Source organism: Anabrus simplex, chromosome 3 (assembly GCF_040414725.1).
Source record: "Anabrus simplex isolate iqAnaSimp1 chromosome 3, ASM4041472v1, whole genome shotgun sequence".
NCBI lineage: Eukaryota > Metazoa > Arthropoda > Insecta > Orthoptera > Tettigoniidae > Anabrus > Anabrus simplex.
In genome coordinates this window covers 482619223-482646850 of record NC_090267.1, presented here as the reverse complement: position 1 = coordinate 482646850, position 27628 = coordinate 482619223, and positions in this window count along the sequence as shown.

Here is a 27628-nt window from a genome sequence, read left to right as displayed (position 1 = left end):
CCAAAGAAAGATAATAGTGGCCTTAGAGAGTAAAAATGTCAGCTGATATCGTGATCATAACCTAGGGACCTCCAGTTTTGTATGTAATCCAAACCGCAGGGACGTGCATTTCCTTTTTAAAAACTCAACGAAGAAAGGCTGCCTTTCGAACCGTGGAGCCTTGACAAGAAGCCACTCGGCCATCACGCACCCGAAGCGTAGAGCAATGTAATGTTAGGCCCCTTAAAACAACAAGCATCACCGTATGTACACTCTGGAGTTCATTATTAAGAATGTAAGCCAATAGTTGTGGGGGTTATAATACCTTAACAAATATTGGCGGGCAAGAAAATGCATGTACTTCAAGGGTTTTCATGCTGTCATTCATTTATTAGGTGTAAGTTTCGTATTTGAATATTATTATTTTATTTTTAGACGTGTCTTAAAATAAATTCAAATTAACTACATTAAAAGCATGTCTGAGAATGTAGCCAACAAGAGCACCTTTATAAGAGAGATCCAAATACTAGTCAATGAGAGCAAGAAGAGACCCTGGTAAGTCTGTCTACTGGGCGGAGAAATCTCGCTATAGGAAAATCACAGTTCCACAGTCAGCACTTACAGATAGCGTTAGTGTTGCTCTACCTGAAAGTTTTGAAAATCAAAGGGATCATACACAGAACGGACAGTGTTTACTTTCGCCTGCGTGCTTCGTGTAACTGACGCGAGCCGTAACATTGCCGAACTGAGACGAAAATAATTAAAGCGGGCAATACGATAATGTCATGAATGTGGAAATAATTAATGTTGTAAAATAATTGAATTCATTAGACAGTATTTCGTTCACAAAATGTTAAGGGCACACGCTGTCTACCCTGTCTTCTCTGACGCTTCGCACCTGCCCTCTGAATTAACATCAACACCATATAAATATCAAAGACACCAACATCCTGCACATATAAAAGATAGAGAGATGGGCTAGCAAAGAACTTCATGGAAGATACTACAATCAGAGCAATGATGAGGAACTTTCAAACTCATGGCTGTCTAGGAGAGAGTTATTTTCAGAAACTGAGAGATTCAACCAGGTGATCCAAGATAAAGTGATCTCATCAAAGAGTTATCGAAACACATCCTTAAAGATCCTACTACTAAAAATGACGAATGCAGGAAATGCAACAGCAGCCCAGAAACCATCGAACACATCATCAGCAACTGCAGATTAATAGCGTCAACATCGTACACCTACAAACATAAAGATGTAGCCAAAGTTATACATCAAGAAATTGCCCTGACCAGATCTTTGATCCAGAACTGAGTGTCTTAATAGAAATACTCCCCGGTAAGTGTGCTGGAAAATGAAAATTTTACACTGTACTGGGATCGAACGATACGATCAGATAAAACAACTCCGCACAATAGACCAGACATAACATTAACAGATAAAAAGAATCAACACACATCGCTATCCCGAACGACCACAATATGAAACTCTTCTGGCTATGGAAGTAGCAAGGATCTGGAAACAAGACAGAGTGACAGTTCTTCCTTTTCTCCTTTCTCCCACTGGTCTCATACCAAATTAATTTCCAGAAAACTTAATGAAACTAAAGCTCCCGAACTTCACTCACAACGTGGCACAAAAGGCTGCAATTTTTAAGACCTGCAACCTTGTCAGAACATTCCGGAATGTTCAGTACCGACCATCAGTTGAGAAGGTTGAAACCTGTACAACGAAGAGACTAATGAAGGCGTGTATTGTAAAATATAAATTACGACAGAGCTCTATTTCTTATATGTAAAACAACGAATTAGGGCTATATTACCTACTATAAATGTGCGAAATAAAGAATATTATTATTATTATTATTATTATTATTATTATTATTATTATTATTATTATTATTATTATTATTATTATTATTATTATTGGCATGTAGCCTCCAGAGAGACCTGGTGCAGTATTTGCGAGCAGCCTAACTGAATCCAGGAATCCGGCGAGCTAGAGTGACTGCCTGATAAACACAAATGCACATTCTTTCTTCGTTAGGCGAGTTGGGCGTGCGGTTAGGGGCGAGCGGCTGTGAGCTTGCATCCGGGAGATACTGGGTTCGAGTCCTACTGTCGGCAGACCTGAAGATGGTTTTCCGTGGTTCCGCATTTTTACACCAGGCAAATGCTGGGGCTGTACCTTAATTAAGGCCAGCGACGCTTCCTTCCCACTGCTAGCCTTTTCCTGTCCCATCGTCGCCATAAGACACATCTGTATCGGTGCGACATAGAGCGACTTGGAAAAAATGGAAACACTAAAATCATCATCATCATCAACTGTTTACCCTCCAGGTTCGGTTTTTCCCTCGGACGTAGCGAGGGATCCCACCTCTACCGCCTCAAGGGCAGTGTCCTGGAGCTTCAGACTCTTGGTCGGGGGATACAACTGGGGAGTATGACCAGTACCTCGCCAAGGCGGCCTCACCTGCTATGCTGAACAGGGGCCTTGTGGAGGGATGGGAAGATTGGAAGGGATAGGCAAGGAAGAGGGAAGGAAGCGGCCGTGGCCTTAAGTTAGGTACCATCCCGGCATTCGCCTGGAGGAGAAGTGGGAAACCACGGAAAACCACTTCCAGGATGGCTGAGGTGGCAATCGAACCCACCTCTACTCAGTTGACCTCCCGAGGCTGAGTGGACCCCGTTCCAGCCCTCGTACCACTTTTCAAATTTCGTGGCAGAGCCGGGAATCGAACCCGGACCTCCGGGGATGGCAGCTAATCACGCTAACCACTACACCACAGAGGCGGACGAAACACTAAAATACCTGCTTTTATTCCGTATAATACATGGAAAGTGAAACTTTTATTCATCATCATCATCATCATCTGTTTACCCTCCAGGTTCGGTTTTTCCCTCGGACTTAGCGAGGGATCCCACCTCTACCGCCTCAAGGGCAGTGTCCTGGAGCTTCAGACTCTTGGTCGGGGGATACAACTGGGGAGTATGACCAGTACCTCGCCCAGGCGGCCTCACCTGCTATGCTGAACAGGGGCCTTGTGGAGGGATGGGGAGATTGGAAGGGATAGGCAAGGAAGAGGGAAGGAAGCGGCCGTGGCCTTAAGTTAGGTACCATCCCGGCATTCGCCTGGAGGAGAAGTGGGAAACCACGGAAAACCACTTCCAGGATGGCTGAGGTGGCAATCGAACCCACCTCTACTCAGTTGACCTCCCGAGGCTGAGTGGACCCCGTTCCAGCCCTCGTACCACTTTTCAAATTTCGTGGCAGAGCCGGGAATCGAACCCGGGCCTCCGGGGGTGGCAGCTAATCACGCTAACCACTACAGCACAGAGGCGGACAACTTTTATTCATAAGGTATATTAATAGTCTAGTTAAAATTTGCATCTTTTAGGCCTATATGTAGATTTTTCGACTGATGAAGACAGGCTTATGCATTAGTAATAAAATAAATCGTCTGCGTCCGTAGTGTAGTGTTTAGGGTGATTAATTGCCACCCCTGGCTACCCGGGTTCGATTCCGGTCACTGCCGCAAAATTATTTTGAAAAGTGGTACGACGGCTGGAACGGGGTAAGCTCAGACTAGGGAGATCAACTAAGTAGAGGGGGATTCGGTTCCCAACTCAGCCATCCTCGGAGTGGTTTTCCGTGGTTTCCCCACTTCTCCTTCAGGCGAATGCCGGGATAGTACCTAACTTAAGGCCACGGCCGCTTCCTCCCCTCTTCCTTGTCCATCCCTTCTAATCTTCCCATCTCTCCGCAAGGCGTCTGTTCAGCATAGCAGGTGAGGCAGCCTGGGCGAGGTACTGGTCCCCTTTTCCAGCTGTATCCCCCGACCCTATGTCTCACGCTCAAGGACACTGCCCTTGAGGCGGTAGAGGTCGGATCCCTCGCCGACTGCGAGAGAAAAACCAACCCTGGAAGGTACACGGACTAAGAAAGAAAGAAAGAAAGAAAGAAAGAAAGAAAGAAAAGAATAGAATAAAACTCCGAAGACACTTGCTTCTGGCCAAGTCTCTTCCCACAAGTGAAAATCTTGTTTCTGACAGGCTGAACCGAGCATACATTAACCGCCTCGGCTAGCTAACCAATGAATTTTATTTAGAACCCTATTAAAATCATGATCATGGTGATCATGCCATCAGACACGAGGAACGTTTGACTCGGCCGCAGCTCCGAGCGTCACAAAACAGCCTCATGTATATGGCCGTCTTGCTGGGCTGCGGCATGCTAATCCTCCCGTCCCCTTTAATCTCCCAGCTACACTGCCGGGATTAGACTGTAATCTAAACTCCCAACTTACCTTCGAATCAATTACTCAGTCTACTCCATCAAAAGATTATCCAAAGCAGAACTTGCTTTTAACTAAGTAACTGTATTTCTAACGTAGGGGGGCAATTATTAGAATCCTCCTGTTAAATACCGTTATTAACAGGCTCAGTATTTTAGACTGCCACATTATCGAGGAATGGTGGATAATTTAACAGTAATGCTTAAACAACGGAGGAAGGGCTACTACAGTATTTTATTTCAGCATAAAGCATCCGAATTATGTGTCACCCAAACTGAGATATGTGCATTATACTAGCTGTACTACGCGTCACTGCCAACCAGCCACGCGCAGCGATCTCTAGCGCGTAATAGAACTAATAATGTGTATGTTCAGTCCTTAACCCGAAGGCTGGTTGGATCCTCAACAGCTCCACCATTAGCTGCCATAAGTAGCCTAGACATCACTGAAGAGTTGTACTAGGGAAATGACGAGTGATGTGGTTTCCCGTTGCTTTCCTCACTGAGCCATAAGTTGCTATTACATATCAGTCTGTCAAGCCCATCAAAATCCATGAACAACATTTTCACACCATTCATAGCAGGGACTGCCTGCATTAGGAATGGCATTACTAGCATCACTCATACCTCAGTCACTTTCATATCGTTAAAGACAAGGATAAGACTGAGACAGATCAATAATAATAGTGAAAACCTACAACCTGTTTTCCAGTCAGTGACCTGTTCAGGAATGGAATGAATGAAGCCCCCATCTTGCGGCGAGGATAGGAATTGTGCCGGCTCCTGAGGCCTGTCGCACTCCTCTGGGGCAATCTTGAATGACTGACAACCGAGCTCGATAGCTGCAGTCGCTTAATTGCGGCCAGTATCCAGTATTCGGGAGATAGTAGGTTCGAACCCCACTGTCGGCAGCCCTGAAAATGGTTTTCCGTGGTTTCCCATTTTCACACCAGGCAAATGCTGGGGCTGTACCCTAATTAAGGCCACGGCCGCTTCCTTCCCACTCCTAGCCCTTCCCTGTCCCATCGTCACCGTAAGACCTATCTGTGTCGGTGCGACGTAAAGCAACTAGCAAAAAAAAAAAAAAAAAAAAAAAAAAGAATGACTGACAGATGAGATGAAATGATATTGGAGGGTGTTGCTGGAATGCAAGATGGCAGGGAATACCGGAGTACCCGGAGAAAAACCTGTCCCGCCTCCGCTTTGTCCAGCGCAAATCTCACATGGAGTGACCGGGATTTGAACCACGGAATCCAGCGGTGAGAGGCCGACGAGCTGCCGCCTGAGCCACGTGGCTCAATATAATAATAATAATAATAATAATAATAATAATAATAATGTGCGGCTCCATGGCTAAATGGTTAGCGTGCTGGCCTTTGGTCACAGGGGTTTCGGGTTCGATTCCCGGCAGGGTCGGGAATTTTAACCATCATTGGTTAAATTCGCTCACACGGGGGCTGGCTGTATGTGCTGTCTTCATCATAATTTCATCCTCATCACGACGCGCAAGTCGCTTTCGGCCGTAAAATCAAAAGACCTGCATCTGGCGAGCCGAACATGTCCTCGGACACTCCCGGCACTAAAAGCCATATGCCATTTCATTTCATTTCAATAATAATAATAATAATAGTTTTTCTGTAGAAGAAACAAATTTATGACAAATAAAGAAAATGCTCCACAATTTCTAATAACAGAAATTGGCCGAATAAGGAAGATAAAGAAATTCAAATATCTGCGAGAAACAATTCAAGAAAATGGTTTGGAAAAAACCGCCGTAAAAGAAAGGACACACAATTTGGAAAGAGCATACGGTATAATTAGGGATATCTACAACAAAAAGTGTTTGTCTAAAAACCTCAAAATACAACACTACAACACAGTAGTCAAACTGAATGCCTATATGCCAGTACTGAATTACAAGCTGAATAAATTAGAAGTGATCGCCTCTGTGGTTTAGTGGTTAGTGTGATTAGCTGCCACCCGCGGAGCCAGGGTTCGATTCCCGGCTTTGCCACGAAATTTGAAAAGTGGTACGAGGGCCTCGAGAGGTCAACTGGATAGAGGTGGTTTCTATTCCCACCTCAGCCATCTTGGAAGTGGTTTTCCGCGGTTTCCCACTTCTCATCCAGGCAAATGTCGGGATGGTGCCTAACTTAAAGCCACGGCCGCTTCCTTCCCAATTCGTTCTCTATCCCTTCCAATCTTCCCATCCCCGCAAGGCCCCTGTTCAGCATAGCAGGTGAGGCCACCTAGGCGAGACACTGGTCATCCTCCCCAGTTGTATCCCCCGACTCAGAGTCTGAAGCTCCAGGACACTGCCTTTGAGGTGGTAGAGTTGAGATCCCTTGCTGATTCCGAGGGAAAAGCCAACCCTGGAGGGTAAACAGATAAAGAAGAAGAAGAAGAAATTAGAAATACTGGAATGAAAAATTATACGGACAGTACTCGGTCCGCTAAGAACTATAGGACTCTGGAAATCAAGAAGTACTGTAATGTTGAAATATACCGGAACATAGAAAACATAACAGAAACAATGCGGAAGAAGCGATTTGGATATTTATACAAAATGGATGGCAACGGATTAACCAAACAGATCTTCAAATATCTTGTGAACAAGAAGTCAACAACAACCTGGACTCATGAAGTCAAGCAAGATTTGGAAATAAACAACATAAGGGAAGAAGAAGCAACAGAGAGAGAGAGAGAGGGAGATCTTTTAGAAAGTAAATTTAAATCATGAGAGGATTCCAAGGTCGGCAGGGAAAGAAAACAGGCTCAGAATGGTTCGAGGAGAGGAAAGGAAGACACAGTAAGCAGATGAATGAGTACTGGAGGAAGAAGAAGGAACAGTGAAGGATGAAAATTGAAATTGTCACTTGGTCCCTAGAAGACCCTAACGGAGAAAGAAGAAATAATAATAATAAATCTGATCAACAAACAAAAAGTGACTCTCTGCGGATATCCTGGTATCCAAAACGCATTCTAAGACAAGTATAATAATAATAATTTCGTGTGGCTATTTCTAGCCGAGTGCAGCCCTTGTAAGGCAGACCCTTCGATGAGGGTGGGCGGCATCTGCCATGTGTAGGTAACTGCATGTTGTTGTGGTGGAGGATAGTGTCGCAGGGATGTTGGGGACTGCACAAACACCCAGCCCCCGGGACATTGGAATTAACCAATGAAAGTTAAAATCCCCGACCCGGCCGGGAATCGAACCCGTGACCCTCTGAACTGAAGGCCAGTGCGCTGACCATTCAGCCAACGAGTCGGACGTAAGACAAGTGAAACATATTGATTCAAAATATGCAAATCATTTGTCTCTCTCACCCACCGTTATTGAGATATACGCCATTTTATTATTTATTTATTTATTTATTTATTTATTTATTTATTTATTTATTTATTGTATGCCAAATATACAGGCCCAATTACAATATTTGCTCATAACTTCTAAGCTTATACAATACTAGCAAGGTACCCGTGCTTCGCTACGGTATTTTACTGAAATTTATAATTGAATGCATATTGTTTTAGATATATTGTGCCCTTTTCAAGGCAACAACTGCGGTGATCTCTTCCTTCTTCTGTGCGCCGGCTGCTCCTGTAATAGATGACATGTAAATAATACTCACCGCTGCATGTAGACTCTTCTTCCTCAGTCGTGCCCGTCCGTTATCCCCGGAGAGGCCACCCGCTGATCAAGGAGTGAGGAAATGAAAAGAGGGGGGTAAACTAACTAAAAATGACGGTACCCAAGACTGAATTAAAATTTAAATAAAAGACTAATTTATTGAAAAAAAAATGCAAAATGCTAAAATGAACGTAAACTGAACTAGTGAAAAAAATGTAAACAAAATGAAATAAATGAGACTAATAAAATTAAAGATTGAGGATCTGCCTTACAAACATCAAAATCTGCCTAATAAACTGACTGAAGGTCACACCTTAATTAAAATTATTCCAAACTCTGTTGACACTGTCTTCAAGTTAATAACATGACTCAGTTTAAAACTCTGGTCAGAAAGACCACCTTCTTGAAATACAGAATTATATTACGTCGAAAATATCTCTCAAAAATAAATTAAAATAGTTGAATCAGAATAAAGTGAAATTGTTACGTCATCACACCACTGACTTAAAGGAGTTATCAAATATTTATCATGTGTGGCTCATTTGGTAAAATACCCAAATTTAAATAATCATGGACTGCACTAACCAAGTGTATCACATAAGGAATAACTCGAAGAAAACAACAGCCATGAACATCACACTTCATTTCTGACATAACCATTGTCTTATTCAACACCTCATGATTAAACACAATAAATTATTGAAACATCAATCTGAGTGTAACAACCACTCATCTAAACGTTAAACTTCACTTGCGTACCTGTGATAGACTGGACTTCTTAAGAAATAAACCAAAATTTAGGCCAAGTGCCTGATGTTAACATATCAAATGATAGCGATCCTTGTACATTAAAATTTCTATTGAATTTGCCGCTAACTGCATTTCATTATCAACTCATATTTGTGGTACCACCACTAGATGGAGGCAGATGCCATCTTGTTTACCTCATTCATTGCGGCAGTTTTATACAATTGGTTTATTAAAGATCGCTTCATTTTGCAAATAAAATGTAGTGGATTTTAAAAAGTTTGGTAATTACTTAAATGCTGGGTATGAGCATATCACTACTATCATTTCGACTGTGACTTAATCGATGATCTATTAACCTAACATCTGAGATCTTATTTACATCATTACATTAATTAACGGAGAAACACTGCTCCGACAAAGAGAATACAGAAATCAAAACTAGCCTATCTACACCTATCTATTTACATCAAATCAAATATAAATAATTCACATACGCTTACGTCCTACAAATGAACGGTAAAAAGTACAATCAAAATGAAAAACAAATAAACAAAACTAGATCCCACCATCGCGGCCTACTGGAAATTAATAAGGATGGAAGTGCGCAAAATAAAATCGGAGTCTCCAGAAAAATATACCCCGCTGCGAGTAGCAAAAAATATAAATATTGTGAATTTGACGGCAATCTGTAACCTCAGACGATAAATGTCTGGACATGATACTATTTAACCTTTACAGACAAATTACTGTTATTTCACGTCATCCATGACTCTACATGATTATTCAAAACACATTGACTCGTCGCTCTGCTCACATTGTACATTGGCTAGCATTATTTGCCGAGCATCTACCTTCCCTGGAATTATTTAAACAAATACAGGCTTCTGCCTACTATCATAACCCATGTCGTAACACCTTTAACACTCGTGGTTGAATTCTTCATTTCACATTTCTATTTACCCATTAATTCTCGACGTCATTATTATTCATTATTCTCACAATACAGCCTCGCTCGTATCCGGCGGGCAAAATATCTGTCGTGCGCATTACGACTTCTTACGACAATTCATGACATGGTCCAAATATCATATTTCCATTACCAACGTAGATCATCAGGGATATTAATCATCTAGCTCGATCTCTCGATCATTCTCTGCTTAACACATCACAAAAATCTCAGAGCTGACTCATCAATGGCACTCACTGTTTCTTAAAAAAAATGACGAGATTGCCTCTCAAAACACAGATGTTGAAACATGCGTAACCGCAACTACACAGAAATAAATACTCGCGTCTACCAAAATCGTCGCAAAATACACGGGATAGGTACAATCAAAACCGGTCATCTGAAGGATGACTCCACAAATAAAACAAACTGAAATGCGCAAACAAACATCTACCTAAACAAAGTGCACAAATAATCCTAGCTGAAAGTGCAACATTAACATTATTATTATTATTACTATTATATTATTATTATTATTATTATTATTATTATTATTATTATTATTATTATTATTATTATTATTATAGTTACAATTATCAACCGTGAATTATTTACAATCCTACCTAATACTCTAAACTACATTGATCATCGATTAGCCACGGTCCTACATATTTATTTACATTATTTATCGATGCTCATACCTGTGTGATGGAGGCGTGGTTGGCTCACCCACCGGCCTCGGTCATGGTGAAATTAGAATTCCATCTTCAAACTGATGTGGTATTCCAGATTTTTACACACGCAAATTTGACACATTTTTGCCATGCCGCGACACACGCTTATATTAGCATAAAACACTCGCATTTCTCTCACTCCAGTGAAAGTTAGAAGATACCACTGCAGACTCCTGTACCTGTTGTGTAGTTGGACGGTCGTCTCGCTATCTACCTGGAAATCACCTGCTGGTCTGCTCGCCGGTCTCTCAGCTTTGTTTACACTGCAGCTTACAGAACATTAACCCCACCGGGACACAACTGTTTCCTCAAGGTTTACTACTGCGGCCTTCATTGAAGAAAGTCAATCTCCTCCCTGTCTGTCTTTACTAGTTTCTGGCCGTAAATATCTCGCTTGTTAAAACAATTTATTGAATGGTAGAAACAAGCTAAAATACAGTTTATGTTGTGGAGAAAATTTTATGCTGATATCACATGTAACACTACCCGCTGGGTAGAGATGTTTTTATGTAAATATGCTGAAAACATGGACTTGTTCCTCTCTACTCGTAATGTGAGTTTAATTAAGTTGAAAGTGTAGCCCTTGCCTGTTCTCTCTGCATTTACAGTAAAAGTCTGTTAAAGTGTTCATTTTCTGAAATGCTATTCTCCCAAGTAAATAATACAAGGCTTTCTCAAAATGCCTACAAGTGTCTAATCGCTTTCTTACCAGCCAAAAGTAAAGCTGACTAAATGAATTTGCTGACACACTCTGTCACTCTGTCAAACGTAGATACACTGAGACTATTACAGAATCACTGCGAAAATTCAAAAAAACACTGAGAATACTCAAGACAACAACTGAGAGTTCAGCCCTCTGGTCGCTGGGTTTTGTAAAGAGTCCTCCCACCACCTGGAAAATAGTTCCGTGGAAGGGATGTGGCGTAATAATCTAGTCCTCGGGAGCGCTTTATCGTACATCCGTAGGTTATAGTTTTCAAAATTTATATGCAGAACTTCCTAAATTTTGGCTGACTCACATGTGATATTGCGCCGCGGGAAATGATCACAGGATAATCCACACGACGGCGCGCGTCACTGGTGTTATTTTCTTCCGGTGGATGGCTTCATCCCGCCATGACAGCTCATTCTTCTAGGTCCTCTTACTCCTCCGTGTGAAGTTAAATTTTATTAATTAGGCACTAATTAACCACAGATTCGCACTGATAATTCACCAAATATTATAAAGAAATCAGGACACTATTTCTCACCACCACAACGGGCTTCAGATGGCGAAATACTGACTGTAGATTTCCCGCTGTGACAGTTCATTCAAATTTAGAATTTTCTGATTGGCTGAGACTTTCGCGCTCTTCCAAACGTGGGTACTTCCACTTCCTCCCAAGGATTGGCGGTTATTGTCGTTGTCCCTTCTGTCCTAGCTAAGTAGGTCAGGCCTCAACGCGTGCTTTTCTCGTGAGAACCAAACTGCAAATCGCCACTCCTACGCGGTGTCATAAAATTTATTGGAAGGAACCCTTAGGTTGGTTTACAAGTTGGTCGTGCTTAGAGAAGAGTTTCATGGATACTTCTTGCCGTCTGACTGGCGCCAGAAAGTTCCTTTGTGACTGCTAGATTCACAGCCTCACTGTGGTATCTCATATGCGAAATATTCAATTTTTAATTGTAAATTAATTAGGCAAATTCGCTTATGGGTGCAATATATTCCGCCGAAATTCGCGATCTGACTCGTTTTCAGCGAGAATCCACCAAAATTCCCGATCTGACTCGTTTTCTATTAGAATACGGCACGTTTCCTCCCATTTTTCAATCTTCCTTTCCAGCAATCGATTTCGTACTTCCCGGGTCCGTAAATCTTTGCCATCTTTTCCTATAATCATTTTTAATATGGACAAAATCCTTCAGGAGATCCGGCGTGGTGTCATATTGGGTGCCTTGGCGGCACTGAATCCGCGGCCGGACTGCATTCTTAGTCATTACCCGTCCAGGAGCCGTTTCCAGCGCGGTCCGCACATTTGACGACGGTCCGGAACATTATTATTATTATTATTATTATTATTATTATTATTATTATTATTATATTGCTGGGGTGAATGATGACAGGGAAAACCGGAGTATCCGGAGAAAAACCTGTCCCGCCTCCGTTTTGTCCAGCACGAATGTCACATGGAGTGACCGGGATTTGAACCACGGAACCCAGCTGTGAGAGGCCGGCGCGCTGCCGCCTGAGCAACGGAGGATCCTTATAAGTACATTAAGTACAGTAAAATCAATTGGTCTCACCTCCTTTTACACCCTACCGCCGTTAAGTTTATTTACCGCCACCCCTCCCCACCAAAAAATTAAAAGAAGGCGTGTTTCTTTGTGTTTAGAGGAGATTCCAAACACCAATGTTCACGTCTATTACCTTCAGTTTTGAGAGATAAGTATCCCTATAAAAATAATTTACTTTTTTAACTTCATTTCACACTACTCCCCCCCCCCCCTAAGTGAATTTTTCCGCAAAAAATACTTGTTTCTTTAATAGTAAAGGATCTTCTAAATACCAATTATCACGACTCTAACTTCTTCAGTTTTTGATTTATGTGTCCTCATGGAAGGATTTCAACTCCTTTACACTCCCGCCCCCCAAGATGGTTTCCCCCACCCCCCACACCCAAACGCGTGTTTCTTTGTTTTTAAAGGAGATCCAAATACGAATTTTCACATCTGTAACAACTTTAGTTTTTATTAGATGTATGTATTCTCATACTATTAAGTCAATTAATTTTTCAAATCTTTCACCCCCCCCCCCTTCATGGATTTTCCAAGAATACGTGTTTCTTTACTTTTAAAGCAGATTGCAAATATCAAATTTCACGTCTGTAACATCTTCATTTTTGAGATATCAGTAGCCTAATTAAAGGAATTCAACACAATTTTTAGAAACCTTTACCCCCCCCCCTTCCACCCAAGTGGTATTCCCGAAAACTAAAAATACACGTTTCATTATGTTTAATAGAGATAAAAAATCCATTTTTCACTTCTGTAACATGTTACGTTTTTTAGACATACTGTAAAAATTCTCATTTAAAAATGTCACCCCTTTTGAGTTCCCCTTAAATGGAGTTTCCAAAAACAAATCACCTATGTTTCTTTACATTTACAGGAGATTCCAAACACCCACTTTTTACGTCTGTAACATTTTACGTTTCCAAGATATTCTGGAGATATAGTCTTTCAAAAAATTCACCCCAATTTGTCACTTCTGTTTAACCGCCATTAATTGGATTTTCCAAAAACTAAAAAATACGTGTTTATTTTTAAAGATCCCATATACAAATTTTCAGTTCTGTAATATCTTCCGTTTCTGAGATATATGTATCCTCATTAAAGGCATTCAGCCCATTTTTCACCCTTTTACACCCCTCCTATCGGGATTTACAGGAAACAAAAAATACGTGTTCCTTTATTTTTAGAGGAGATTCTAACTACCAATTTTTACATCTGTAAATTTTAACTTTTTAAGATGTAGACACACTCATTTTAAAAAGTTCACCCCCCTTTTCACCCCCAATATTTGGATTTTCCAAAAACGAAAAAATACGTGTTTCTTTACTTTTAAAGTAGATCCCAAATACCGATTTTCAGGTCTGTAATATCTTCAGGTTCTGAAATATAAGTAGCCTCATTAAAGGCATTCAACCAATTATTCACTCTTTTACACCCTTCCTATTGGGATTTTTCGAAAACAAAAGAATACGTGTTCCTTTATTTTTAAAGGAGATTCTAAATACCAATTTTTACATCTATAAACTTTAACAGTTTTGAGATATAGATACACTCATTTTAAAAAATCACCCCCTTTTCACCCCCCGCCATTAATTGGAGTTTCCAAAAACAAAAAAGTACGTCTTTCTTTATTTTTAAAGGAGATCCCAAATACCAATTTTCAGGCCTGTAATATCTTCAGGTTCTGAAATATAAGTAGACTCATTAAAGGCATTCGACCCATTTTTCAACCTTTTCCACCCTTCCTATTGGGATTTTCCGAAAACAAAATGTACGTGTTTCTTTATTTTTAAAGGAGATTCTAAATACCAATTTTCACATCTATAACCTTTAAATGTTTTGAGATATAGATACACTCATTTTAAAATATTACCCCCTTTTCACCCCCTCGTTAATTGGATTTTCCAGAAACAAAAAATACGTGTTTCTTTATTTTTAAAGGAGATCCCAAACACCAATTTTCAGGTCTGTAATATCTTCAGTTTCTGAAATATAAGTAGCCTCATTAAAGGCATTCAACCCATTCTTCACCCCTTTTCACCCCTCCTATTGCGATTTTCCAAAAACAAAAAAATACGTGTTTCTTTATTTTTAATGAAGATTCTAAATACCATTTTTTACATCTGTAAACTTTAAAAGTTTGGAGATATAGATTCATTCATTTTAAAAATTCACCCCCTGTTCACCCTCCCATTAATTGGATTTTCCAAAAACAAAAAATACGTGTTTCTTTATTTTTAAAAGAGATCAAAAGTACCAATTTTCAGGTCTGTAATATCTTCAGTTTCTGAGATATAAGTACTGGTATCCTGATTAAAGGCATTCAACCCATTTTTCCCCATTTTTCACCGTTTTTCACCTCTCCTATTGGTATTTTCTGAAAACAAAAAAATACGTGTTTCCTTATTTTTAAAGAAGATTCTAAATACCAATTTTTACATCTGTAAACTTTTAAAGTTTAGAGATATAGATACACTCATTTTAAAAATTCACCACCCTTTTCACCCCCTTACCGAAGGAATATCCAAGAATCCTCTCTTAGCGAGCACCTACATCTGAATATGAATATATCCCCAAAATTTCATTTCTTTACGTCCTGTAGTTTTGGCTCTGCGATGATGAATCAGTCAGTCAGTCAGTCAGTCAGTCAGTCAGGACAAGTTATTTTATATATATAGATAATTAGAAAAATACCAGAAATAAGATAATCACTAAATAGAGTATGAAATAAAGAGTTACCTAATTACAGTATAAGAGCAGTGATAAAGATAAATAATACAATAAAATGAAGTATAAAAACAAAACAAAAACAGGCTTATGGCATCGTTCATCTGGCTAACTATGTGTGATAAATGCTCACAAGATTTCAAAAATTAGGATTTCTTATTTTGAAATAAATCTATATTCAGAGGATGTAATTTATTATACAGTCACATAATTCTGTATAGGGGTGAGTTTACCTGTTTTTTGTGTTAACTCTCGGCAAGAAAAACAAATTTCTAAATTTACCTGCCGGTTTTCTAAGTGCCTACAGTAGGAGTTGACAAGTTAGATCAATACTGTCTATTTCATTGTAAAAGAACCTGTGTGGGATTGTTCATTGTTTTCTTCTGATATCAAGCCTTTAAAAATCAAACATTTCAATCAACTTATGATATGATAAATATGTAGAATATTCTCCGCTTTGCCTGAAGTATATCAACCATTTACATAATTTTAACATTGTATCAAGGAAAACAACTCACAGACATAAGTTTCACTAGAGCAGTGTCTGTTACATGGAGTGGTAATGAACATGGTTTTAGCTTAGTGCAAATGCATCACATGGCACAAATTGGATCTGTTTGTTACACAGCCTCACACGTGGCAAAACAGATCTGGTGAATTTATGCAACCTCTGGACGGCATAATGTCCACTTTCACTGACAGTAAGAGAAAATCAAATGAGATTGTTCGGCTTTGTGTGAAAAATAACGAAAAACAATGAAAACGGTTCTCGATGGACGCTGTTCATGAAAAATAAAAGTTTTTCAACATCTTCAAAACCCGACGAGATAGAGAAAAACGGTTTACGGATTTGGCATTAACATGAGAAACTGCACTAGAAACAGTGTACATCATGTCAGATATCTACCCCTTGTAAATCAGTGTAATAAAGGGTCGGGTAGCTGTGATCTTGATTCCGGAGGTAGTAGGTTCGAAAGCCACTTTCGGCAATCCTGAAGATGGTTTTTCGTGGTTTTCTATTTTCGCACCAGGCTAGGACGGTACCTTAATTAAGGTCACGGTCGTTTTCTTCCCACTTCTAGCCCTTTCCTCTCGCATTGTCGGCAAAAGACCTATCTGTGTCGATGTGACGTAAAGCAAATTGGTAGATAATAATCGTAATAATAATAATAATAATTTTACGAGAGGAGCCCATTAATACAGGAGCCAGCTCTGCGCTTCAGGCTATTACAAACGCGTCGTAGCAACACCAGCATTTCCAACCTGAGGCAGTCGACCTGGTTTCCTCATCGGGGATGGTACTGGTGTGTACAAGGGCAGAACTATTGCTGGTGTCATGTTTGGGAACTATTTGAAGGGACATAAACGTGGCATATGAGTCTCCGTTTCCAATGATCTCAAGCATGATGCGGAGCGGGAGTCGAGGAACATTGGTGTTAGTAAAATTGAAGTGCACGCCTTAAATAAGTTTAAGTATGCGAAGATATCATCGGATGTAAATGGCAACGTGAAGAAGGGAGTCATCTTCTCCACATATTCTGCTCTTATCGGAGAGTCCAGTCAGTTAGGTGGTGAATATAAGAGAAGGCTGAAGCAACTGTTACACTGGTGTAGGGAGGAATTTGATGGGTTGATAGTGTTTGATGAATGTTACGGTGCCAAGTATATGCGGCTGCCACTGGTGCTTCTGAACTCCGCAACATGGCCTACATGACACGACTTGGCATCTGAGGTAAAAAGACTTCCTTACCTGAGTTCATGGACTTCATATCTGCTGTCGAAAGGAGAGATATGGATAGGATGGAGATTGTCGCCATTGGCATGAAGCTAAGAGGAATGTATATTGCCAGACAGCTCACCTTCTATGGCATGGGGTTCTGAGTGGAGCAAGTGACTTTACCAAAGAATTTGTTAAAGTCTGCGATGACTCAGTTAAGCTGTGGGTGGAACCGTGCTGGACCCATAACCCAGAGGTTAGTGGATCGAAATCACGCTCTGCTACTACTTGATACAGGAACGTAGAGGTAAGAAAGCGCGTGGGGTAAATGGCTGGACAGGGGAACACTTAGAACAAGAATGTACTCTAACAAAAGCCTGGAAATTTTATCTTTACTTTCTTAAAATTCAGAGAGAGAGAGTAACTTAATGATATAACAAGAAATAGTTGTAATATTACTTGAGGATATTCACATTAAATAACGAGATGGTCAGTTCCAACAATACATTGGACTTAAAAGTCCTTAATGAGGTACAAGATTCATTGGGGGAAACTCCCAGTCGTTAACCTAAACAGGAAAGATCATAATAGCTCCGAACAGGTACACATTATAGAGGTTGGCCTCCAAAATACTTAGAGGCTAGACTCAATCAAGCAATATGTTGCTATTTACATTTTCAATTACACTGGTAACCCCACTTCATAGTATTTATAAACAAGCTGCCCTATGGTGGGATTATGAATTACAAAATTTCACAGTCAGGTAAAGTACTGTTACCCAAGGTAATCTAAACGTAGACATGGTTACCCGTAAAACAATAAAGGATATACGAGGGCACATTACTCATTTTACTAGGCCTTAAGAAGGAAAAGAAAAGGTTACAACGAACCAGTCCATTAACAAAAAGGCAAGGAAGCGAACACCAGCACTCCTTAGAAGAATATTCTGGAAAAGAAAAGAACCTGTGTGGGATTAAGGCCCAATGACACAGAGGTTAATCCTATGCTAAAAAGGGTGACTAAAGGGGAACGTTTAACGGCCAAGACAAATTTCTAAAATTTAGAGGATGAAAATCTTTAGTCACCAAGCTCAAAAGTAGAATGGGAGAGTTGCGATGGTTGCCACTCGTGCTCCCTTACATTAAATATTTTCCCAACAGGGAATATAAACTGAGTCCGAAGACTGCGCAGAAGGTCCTACATTTAAGCGAAAAATGAAAAGATTACATATTTAGATTTTAAGGAAAACTGCTGAAACATTCCCCTCGAAACACAAGCCGGCACAATCACATATATAGATAAATTCTGCCATTACCTGTCAGCGCTGGATCTTCTTCAGCCGGCCGCCTCCTGCCTCCTTGCCACCTCTAGCCTCCGTTAAGTCGCACTCTCAATAACCGGATCAAATCAGACAAGAAGGCCCTAAAGTGCTCTCCTGAAATAGGGGAGAGTTCTAGAATATATTAGAATCCGGACCGCTGTTAGGCTAAATTTCCATACTCCCACCTCCGGGTACTGATTGGTTAGAGAACTGAGTTCCAGGAATGTGATAGGCAGGTTACATTAGAGTAGGACCCAGGTGAAGTGTTAACAACTTCGGCACATAAAAACAATAACCAATGAAGAGCTTTACCAACTATAACAAATTTTCTCTGGCGGTAGACTGGGACTTAGCCCACCAGAGATCTCTAGAAAATAGCTGCTAGTGCCATCTAACCATCGGAGAAGAAAGTTTGAGAAGGTTTTTAACGTTCATATTCACTCCCAGAGATGGCCATAGTGAAGAAGGCGGACAGTTTGAATAGCCGGGGAAGGTGTACCCGTGGTACAACAACTACAATAATAATAATAATAATAATAATAATAATAATAATAATAATAATAATAATAATAATAATAATAATAATAATAATAATAATAATAATAATAATAATTGGATTCCCACATATTATCCTATAAGATCTTCAAAGTAGCTAGCAAGGGTGAAGCCACCGGATCCCTGTGGATGCAGCAGGTAGAGAAGTATCTCGGAGAACGTAATATTAATCATGCCATACTAATTAACAGAAGTACTACCGTTCAGCTATTAACACCAGACCCTTCCTAACATCCTTTACAGAAGCAAACCACAATGTCAGAGGTGTGACAAACGGTTATTTATGTGTAACTGCTTCATCTGTCACTGCTACAATAAAGAAACTGTGAAAAGTAACAGTTAAAAATAACGTACAACGTTACTCATCTTTTATTGGTCACAGCTTCAAGCTTGTCTCCTTGCAGCCGTGTTGCAAAGTCCCATTCATTCACTTGCACATGCGCACACGCATCACTACACTGTTGAAAGTCGGTGCAGCAAAACACGCATTCCTATTTACTATAAAGTTAACGAGAGGTAAACAAAGGATGAAATGAAAAAAACAAAACAAAAAACACAGCGTCTTTTCTGAAATCTAGAGGAGTGAGTTTGACAATGTCCCGATCAAGGATAGAAGACAAGAAAACATGATGATCTGTCTGTCAAACCTCGACATTAACCGGTACAAGAGGATCGATTAAGTAAAATGAAGTAATGTATGTTATCTATAATATCAGTATGGAGAGTTAGTAAAATTATTTATTTATGGTAGAGGCAGTTGAAATGCGGATCTGGAGAAGAATGCAGGGGATAAGTTGGACGGAAATGAAGAGCAATACCGAAGTCCTCAGAGAGATAAGAGAAGAACGGAGTCTGATAACTGAAATTGAAAAACGGAAAATAAAATTTATTGGTCACATTCTGCGGCATGAGGAGTTCCTTTGTAATATCATTGAAGGAAAAATTGCTGGAAAAAGAGGAAGAGGATGACCCAGAGTGTCTTGCTTCAAGAACCTGCTTCTGAAGATGAAGTACAAGACCTACGCTGAGTTGAAAAGACTGGCTCAAGATAGACAACTGTGGCTGCAGCGACAAGGCTTAGCCTTTAGAATATGATGATGATGAGCCTACGAGAAAAATGATATGGGTGAAACTTATAATAATATAATGTAGGTAGCCCTGCGCAATGTCTGAGTCAACGATTACCTCTGTGCAGTTGAACATGTCATAACAGTTTTCACTTTAGTTACCAGATGACAGCAGCAACTTAAACAAATACACTATAGTGTATTTGACTTAAAGCAATCTCCTACGAAAGCGCTCTCACTTGGAAGACATGCGTACTATCTGAACTGTGAAGGTCACATTCTGTGTCTATAAGCTGCTACTAGTGACAGTTCCCACTTCCCAGTTACTGTTTACACTAGTATGTTATTCTGTTGTCGTTACTCGGTAACCTGTTATTTTTGTCTTCGTTACATTTGTAACAGTGACGGGCATGTAACTGTGACAAAGTACCTGCCACGTTATTTTTCAGCCATCTCTACACAATGTTACCAGAAAATGTTCCGAGGGACGCAAAATATAATTCAGCAAGGAAATGAAGGATTACTGGCCGAAAACATCAGAAGTGGCAGACATTGACATAAAAACAGCTAAACCACAAGCACCGTGGTCCTCGAGCGACCCAAACAAACTAAAATAATAATAATAATAATAATAATAATAATAATAATAATAATAATAATAATAACCAAAGACATTGAGAAACAAGAAAGGAAAATTTTACGAAACATTTTTGGCCCAGTTTGTATAGGTGGAATATGGAGAAAAAATCATCCCAGGAGATATATTGTCATTCTGAAAAAAATTCTCACACTTTTCGGAAAAGACGATTGAAATTTTATGGACACATTATCAGAATGAACACTAACAGGCTAACTAAAAGAATTCTCAACCTGGCCCTATCATTAAAAACCAAGAACAGCTGGCTTCGTGAAAATGAAACAGATCTCTAGGAAATCAACTCTCAGAAGACATTGTACAGGACAGATGTAAATTCAGAACCAAAATCGACAATCACCACTTTGAAGACAAACCCAACACTATAACTTGGAGAGAAGAACCAAGGAAGAAGCTCAGCGAGAGGATGAAGAGATTTGGGGAGGAAAAGAAGGCCAACACATGAGCTAAGCAAATTCAACCGTGCTCCTGAGTAGGGCATTACGATGTAAATAATAATAATAATAATAATAATAATAATAATAATAATAATAATGATGATGATGATGTATTTCCACCCCTAGACCTGCTTCTTGATACAGGGTCAGGGATGAGGTGAGATGAATTGATTTGGCATATTTTTACGGCCTAAGGGCCTTCTTGACACCAACCTCAGTAGAGTAGCTAAAGCAGATGAAATGAATGAAACTGCGTAAGGGGATGGAAGGAATCGGCTGTGGCCTATGAATAGAAACTGTCTCAGCATTTGCTTGAAAGAGAAAATGGGAAACCACAGAACGTTTAGCCATATTACAAGTCCTGCAGTTTGCACTAGGTGACGACAGAAACCACTTTCTCGTGTGTACCGTCTAAATTAAGTTCTCTTCAGTGTATTGACAATTGTTTACCGCAAAACCGACTGGTACAGCAGATTCATGACCTTCTAGTCAGTTTGTGCGAGGTTGGCACCAGAATCCGTTGGGGTCGCGGGAAATGAACTGGTGGATGAAGCTACAAAGGTTCTTTTGCCTCCTTGCTAAGGATATTCACACTAGAGGGCATAACATGAGTTATAGAGAGACATCTGTCGATAAAAGTCAAAACATCTTGCGCTAGTTATTGCAAGTTTTATATTGAAGATGACATTCTTCAAGGCGCATCATTTGAATGAACGGGACGGATGTACCTCGCACTACAACAATAATGATAATAATTGTTACCGTGTTTTAGCGGTAGGTAGAGGCGTAAGAAGGTGCGGGCGTGAATGGGTTTCAAACTACGGAATCAAAGTTAATGTAAAATTAATTTAAAATTTAACTAGGTTATATTTTCTTTTCAAAAACCAAGCAATAACAGACATGGCAGGTACAATGTAGCAAAACAAGGGGAGATACAATATTTACAGGTTTTGGGCTTCACGCCCTGACTTCAGCGATCAGCTCAGTTTTACCACAAACACAAGTTTTAACAGAGGGGCAGAAAACCCCATTCATCCCTAGGAGCCCCTGGCTCCGAATTACACAGAAAAGCCTCCACGAGGCATATGACACTCCATTTTCAAAAGAGCGATCCGCTCTTAAAATTTAAGCCTCTCAAAGGCCACACCAAACTCTACCTTCAAGCTGTCCTCTAAGGACGTATTCACAGGGGTAAAATACCCAACCTACAGAGGTCTATTACATGAAAAGAAGGTTGATTACATGACCTCTAAAATAACAATTTGAGAGGAGGCGATCTTGCACTCCTAATACACTTTGTTTTTTAAAACCTAATCTGGCTCTGGGCCGCTAACGCAAGGGCTAATCCCATACTACAGAGGTGACTTAGAGAAGAACACTTTACATTACATAAACGAAGAATAGTTTGAGAAAATAAGTTCACCTCAAAACAAATGTGAGTGGGAGCTCGAGAGGGTTAGCACTCTCTATCCCAATATGTAGCTTTACAAGAAAAAGATGAAAAGAGTAATTACATTTTAGGAAAAGGTTACATGATGGAAATGCTTCGAACCCGCCGCGAGTGTTAAACTGCCGACCTAGCAAGAAAAGAAGTTATTAATAGGCCATTACCTGGTGTTGAACGGCTGAAGAAGAAAGAGGCGCTTCCCGCCTCCTGCTATGTACTTAATACACTGAAAGATGGAACAGAAGTGGCCCGGAGACCCCAAAATCAGCAGTTTATATCCTCTCGCGGAAGATTCTAGGCGTTAGGGGAAATAAAACACCCTCCCTCAAAGTTTTTATTGGCTAGGGAAAAGAAACCCCTACATAGAGGAAGAAGAAACACATTATTGGTGGAAAATTAATTAAAGAAATTCGGGATTGGCTAGATCCAAAACTAAGGGGAAAAAGAGGGGTATACAGCCAACTTAAACAATGACAGAAGGAAATTTAACAAAGAACAAACTCTTGAAATAAAAATTTCTCCAACCAAATTGTTCTTTGACTCCGCACTAGGTCGCACTATTGTTGATCTTCAGTAGTGTCCTCTAGAAGAGAAAGTTCACACTTCTTACTTCAAGCGAAACAAAAACACATCAAAAGTGACACAGTTCAAAAACTCAAAATTTTCCACGTGGTGACATCTTCTGAGAAAGTAGAGAATTAATAGAATAGATAAAGTTCAACCTTCCTCCAGAAGAGGAGTTTCAACTGGCGCAACTTTTAAATAAACAGAGTAGAGGTGTACCGCCCGGTACAGACCTCCCCCCCCAAAAGTTCCTCCAAGGGGTAACACAGAAGAACCTAAGCTTTGTTTCCAAAATAAGGTCCAAGTTTTGATGTTGATATTAAGATTAATTGCGAAAGCATTTATAAGATTTTAGTAATTTGGTTGGTTGCAATTTCAAAATTTTGTTGTTGCAGGTGCAGTAAAGTTTTTCTGTTGTAGTAGTTGAATTTCTGAAGATAAACCTTTAATGCTTAAAAGTGAAGAAAAGTTTTGCAATGTCCACCAAATATTGTTGTTAAATTCCCAAATGTAATTATTGCTTATGGTGACAGTCCATGTAGTTGATGTAGATTGAGTCGAATGGCCGGACCGGCCGTTGCAGCTTGCGTCCAACGGAGGCCGCTCGGACCCCTCAAGTACCCTGAGATACCGCTCGCCCGCACTATGAGGGGAGCAGAGGTGTTGAAGTACGCCGCGCCCGCGGTGAACAGATACAGGCTGCGGGCATGTAGCAGGTCGTGCGCCGCACATCAGCCTTGGCCGGGAGGAGAGCTCCGGCTCGCCGTGCACATGTCGTCCTCGCTGGAGAGGAGGGGGCCCATCCCCCTCCCCAGTCGCTGCACGGTGCTGCGCGGCTGCGGGGGCGCTGAAACATTAAAGCTAGGCGGCAGAATTGTGTTGGACTATCATCTTCTTTGAGGGTACAGGCTTGTGGAGAGGTTGAGGGGCCAGCGGCGTGTAGATATCCATGGCATTTACTATTATGAAGCCACAGTGTAAGGTGGAGCAGGAGACGGGAGCGTGGTAATGGCCGTGGCAAGAACAGGATGGCAGTTTAACGTTTCGGGGCAGGTTTTACACAAGGCTTACATCTAAAACCAAAATATTACAGAAGGGGCAGAATGCCTTAAAAGTGAAACTCAAAAAAAATATAACCTTCATATCCTTTCAAAATAATATGAAGCAAGTTAACACAGAAATTACACCGGTTTCACCTGGGACAGGTGAACTCTAAATATCCTCTCGGTGGCTGGATTACTTAGCAATAAGGTAACCGGCGTAAGAAAATCGAGAATGATACAAGGTCCATGAAATCTGGGGGCAAGCTTGCCCGCGGGAACAAAATTTTTGACCATAACCTGGTCACCTACCTTCAAAGTGGTGGGTCTCCGTCCACGATCATACCTTTCCCTAACCTTTTCATGAGACACTTTAAGATTGGCTTTAGCCTTCTTCCAAAGATCTTTAATGTTATCCGGATCTATTGTCTCGGGTAGAATGTCATTCAGAGACCAGAGGTTAGAGAGCGGCGTGTTGGGAACGAACTTAAACATCAAAGAAGCTGGAGTAAATTTGTGAGATTCATGAACAGCCGAATTCAAAGCAAAAGCTATCCAATGCAAGGACGTGTCCCACCTGGAAGGATCTTCATGATGATAGGCAATGAGTGCGGACCTGAGATTACGGTTAACCCGTTCAGCCAGAGATGGTTGAGGATAATAAGCAGATGTAGTTACATGAGAGATGGACAAGTCAAAACAGAATTTACGAAATAAATTAGATGTAAAAGCCTTAGCATTATCAGATACAATATATTGACACGGACCAAAAGAAGCAAAAATAGAATTTAAGCAAGTAATTGTAGACTGAGCGGTAGCCAGCTTAGTCGGGAATAACCACGAAAATCTTGTAAAACCATCTACACATACAAAGATGAATTTGTTGGCATTCCCCTTTGACTGGGGGAAGGGTCCTACATAATCAATATACAGGCGTTCCATGGGGCGCGATGCTTGATGCGAAGACAAGAGGCCTAGCTTGGTGGACATGGTTGGTTTACTGAGCAAACAAGATTTACAAGCTTTTACAAGTTCACGGATTTCACCGTCCATACCTTTCCAGATGAACATTTCACGAATCTTTTCACGAGTTTTAAAGATACCCAGATGCCCTCCTAATGGGGTCTCATGATAATACTTGAAGATCATAGGTACAAGAACCGCTGGAACAACAACTTTCATCAACTTATCATGCCTCGAAGGGCAACATAGAACACCATTCCTCAGAACATAAGGGACAGCATGTTCCCCAGAAGAAAGGGTTTCCATTATAGGAGCCAGCGTCGGATCTTCACGTTGGTATTTCTCAATATCCCTAAAAAGCATGGGAGCATCTGTTAAGATGGCATTAACACCAGATAGTATGGACTCGGAAGGTGATGAACTATCGACCGGTTCGTGGGTTTCGACGTCGTTATGAAACATACGGCTGAGTCCATCAGCAACAGCATTTTCGGTACCTCTGATATGTCGTACATCAAATTGGAAGGCAGAAATACGGATGGCCCAACGGGCTATACGACCTGTACGACGCGGCCTACCTAAGACCCAGCTTAAGGCTTGATTATCTGTCTCCAGATCGAATTTGACGTGTTCCAGATAGAGACGGAACTTTTCTAAGGCGAATAAGACTGCCAAACCTTCAAGCTCATATATGGAGTACTTTGCTTCTTGAGCTGACAATGTCCTAGACGCATAGGCGATGGGACGCCTCCCTAGTTCAGTCTCTTGAAGAAGGACTGCAGCTACCGCTGACGACGATGCGTCGGTTTGGACGATGAATTTCTTCGAGAAATCCGGCATAGCAAGTACAGGGGCATTACAGAGAGCTAATTTCAGATCTTCAAAAGCGGCTTGTTGAGAAGGTCCCCACTCGAATTTGATGCCTTTCCTACGAAGAAGGTTTAAGGGCGCCGCTCTATTAGCAAAATTAGGAATGAACTTCCTGAAGAAATTCACCATGCCAATGAACCTGGCGATACCTTTAATGTCCTTGGGAGGTTTAAAATCACGGATGGCCTGTGTTCTTGAATGATCGACTGCTACACCATCAGGTGACACAATATGCCCTAGGAATGACATAGAGGGCTTAGCAAAGGCAACCTTGGACAACTTAACAGTTAACCCAGCCTTACGAAGGCGATTGAGAACTTCTCGCAAATGATGTAGATGTTCTTCAAAGGTTTCGGAAAATACGACGACATCATCCAAGTAGTGATATAAGTACTCAAATTTGATGTCGGAAAAGACCCTATCTAGTAGCCTAGTGAGCACAGCTGCCCCCGTGGGGAGCCCGAAAGGCACGCGGTTGTATTCATATAAATTCCAGTCCGTGGCAAACGCTGTAAGATGTTTAGACTCCTCGGCAAGGGGAATTTGATTATAGGCCTGATTCAAGTCCAAGATGGTGAAGAACTTGGCCTTACGAAACCATGAAAAGCAAGAATGAAGGTCGGGAAGGGGCACAGATTGCAACACCACCTTCCTATTGAGAGCCCTGTAATCAATGACAGGCCTGAAGCCTCCTTGGGGTTTCGGGACTAGAAAAATAGGCGAAGAATACGCTGACGTAGAGGGCCTAATAATACCATCCTTCAACATCTGATCGATGATTTCTTTCAGAGCCTTCATTTTAGGTGGAGATAGCCTATACGGTGGAAAACGGACAGGAATCGAATCCGTAACCTCAATTTTGTATTCAATAAGGTCAGTAACACCAAGAGTATCAGAGAACACCTCGGGAAACGACTGACACAGTTTGCGAATACTATCAGCCTGCTCCTCAGGTAGATGTCTAAGGTCTAACAACATCTCATCCTGGGTAGGCGAAATAGATGAACAGGATACAGAATTACACTTTAACAAGGGAATTCTACAATTGGACGCAAATTTGAATGTGCACGACCTACTCTGGAGATCGAGCACAAGACCAGTGTGAGAAATAAAGTCAGCTCCCAATATAATGGGGCAAGACAATTGCTTGGCCACAAACAATTTAACTTTCCATGTAAACTTAAAAACACGAATTTTGACCAGTAAAGAACCTAGAATTTCTAATGGAGATGAATTAGCCGAAACGTATTGAACAGGAGAAGAGACATAGTCAGGGAGTTTACAAACCGATTTCAATTTAGAATACCAATCAGCCGAAATAATGGAACAAACACTGCCTGAATCTAAGAGAGCTGTTATAGGCTCGTTATTTAACTCAATCTTAAGAAAAGGAACAGGTGCGGGGGTATCCGCCGCAATCCTAAGACACTCTTTAGGGCATTCAAACAATGAATTTGAAGGCTGGTCGTTCTCTGCATTTACAACCTGTTTACTAGGGGCTAAGTCTCGGGAAGATGGATTAGTCGGCTCAGCCGACGCCACTAGTCACTTTTTATTATTGGAATAGCTGGAATTTGCACCAGAAGTTGAGCAGGAGGGGGTGCTATTTGAGTTTGGGCAATTCTTGGCGATATGTGAGAAGGCCCCACACTTAAAA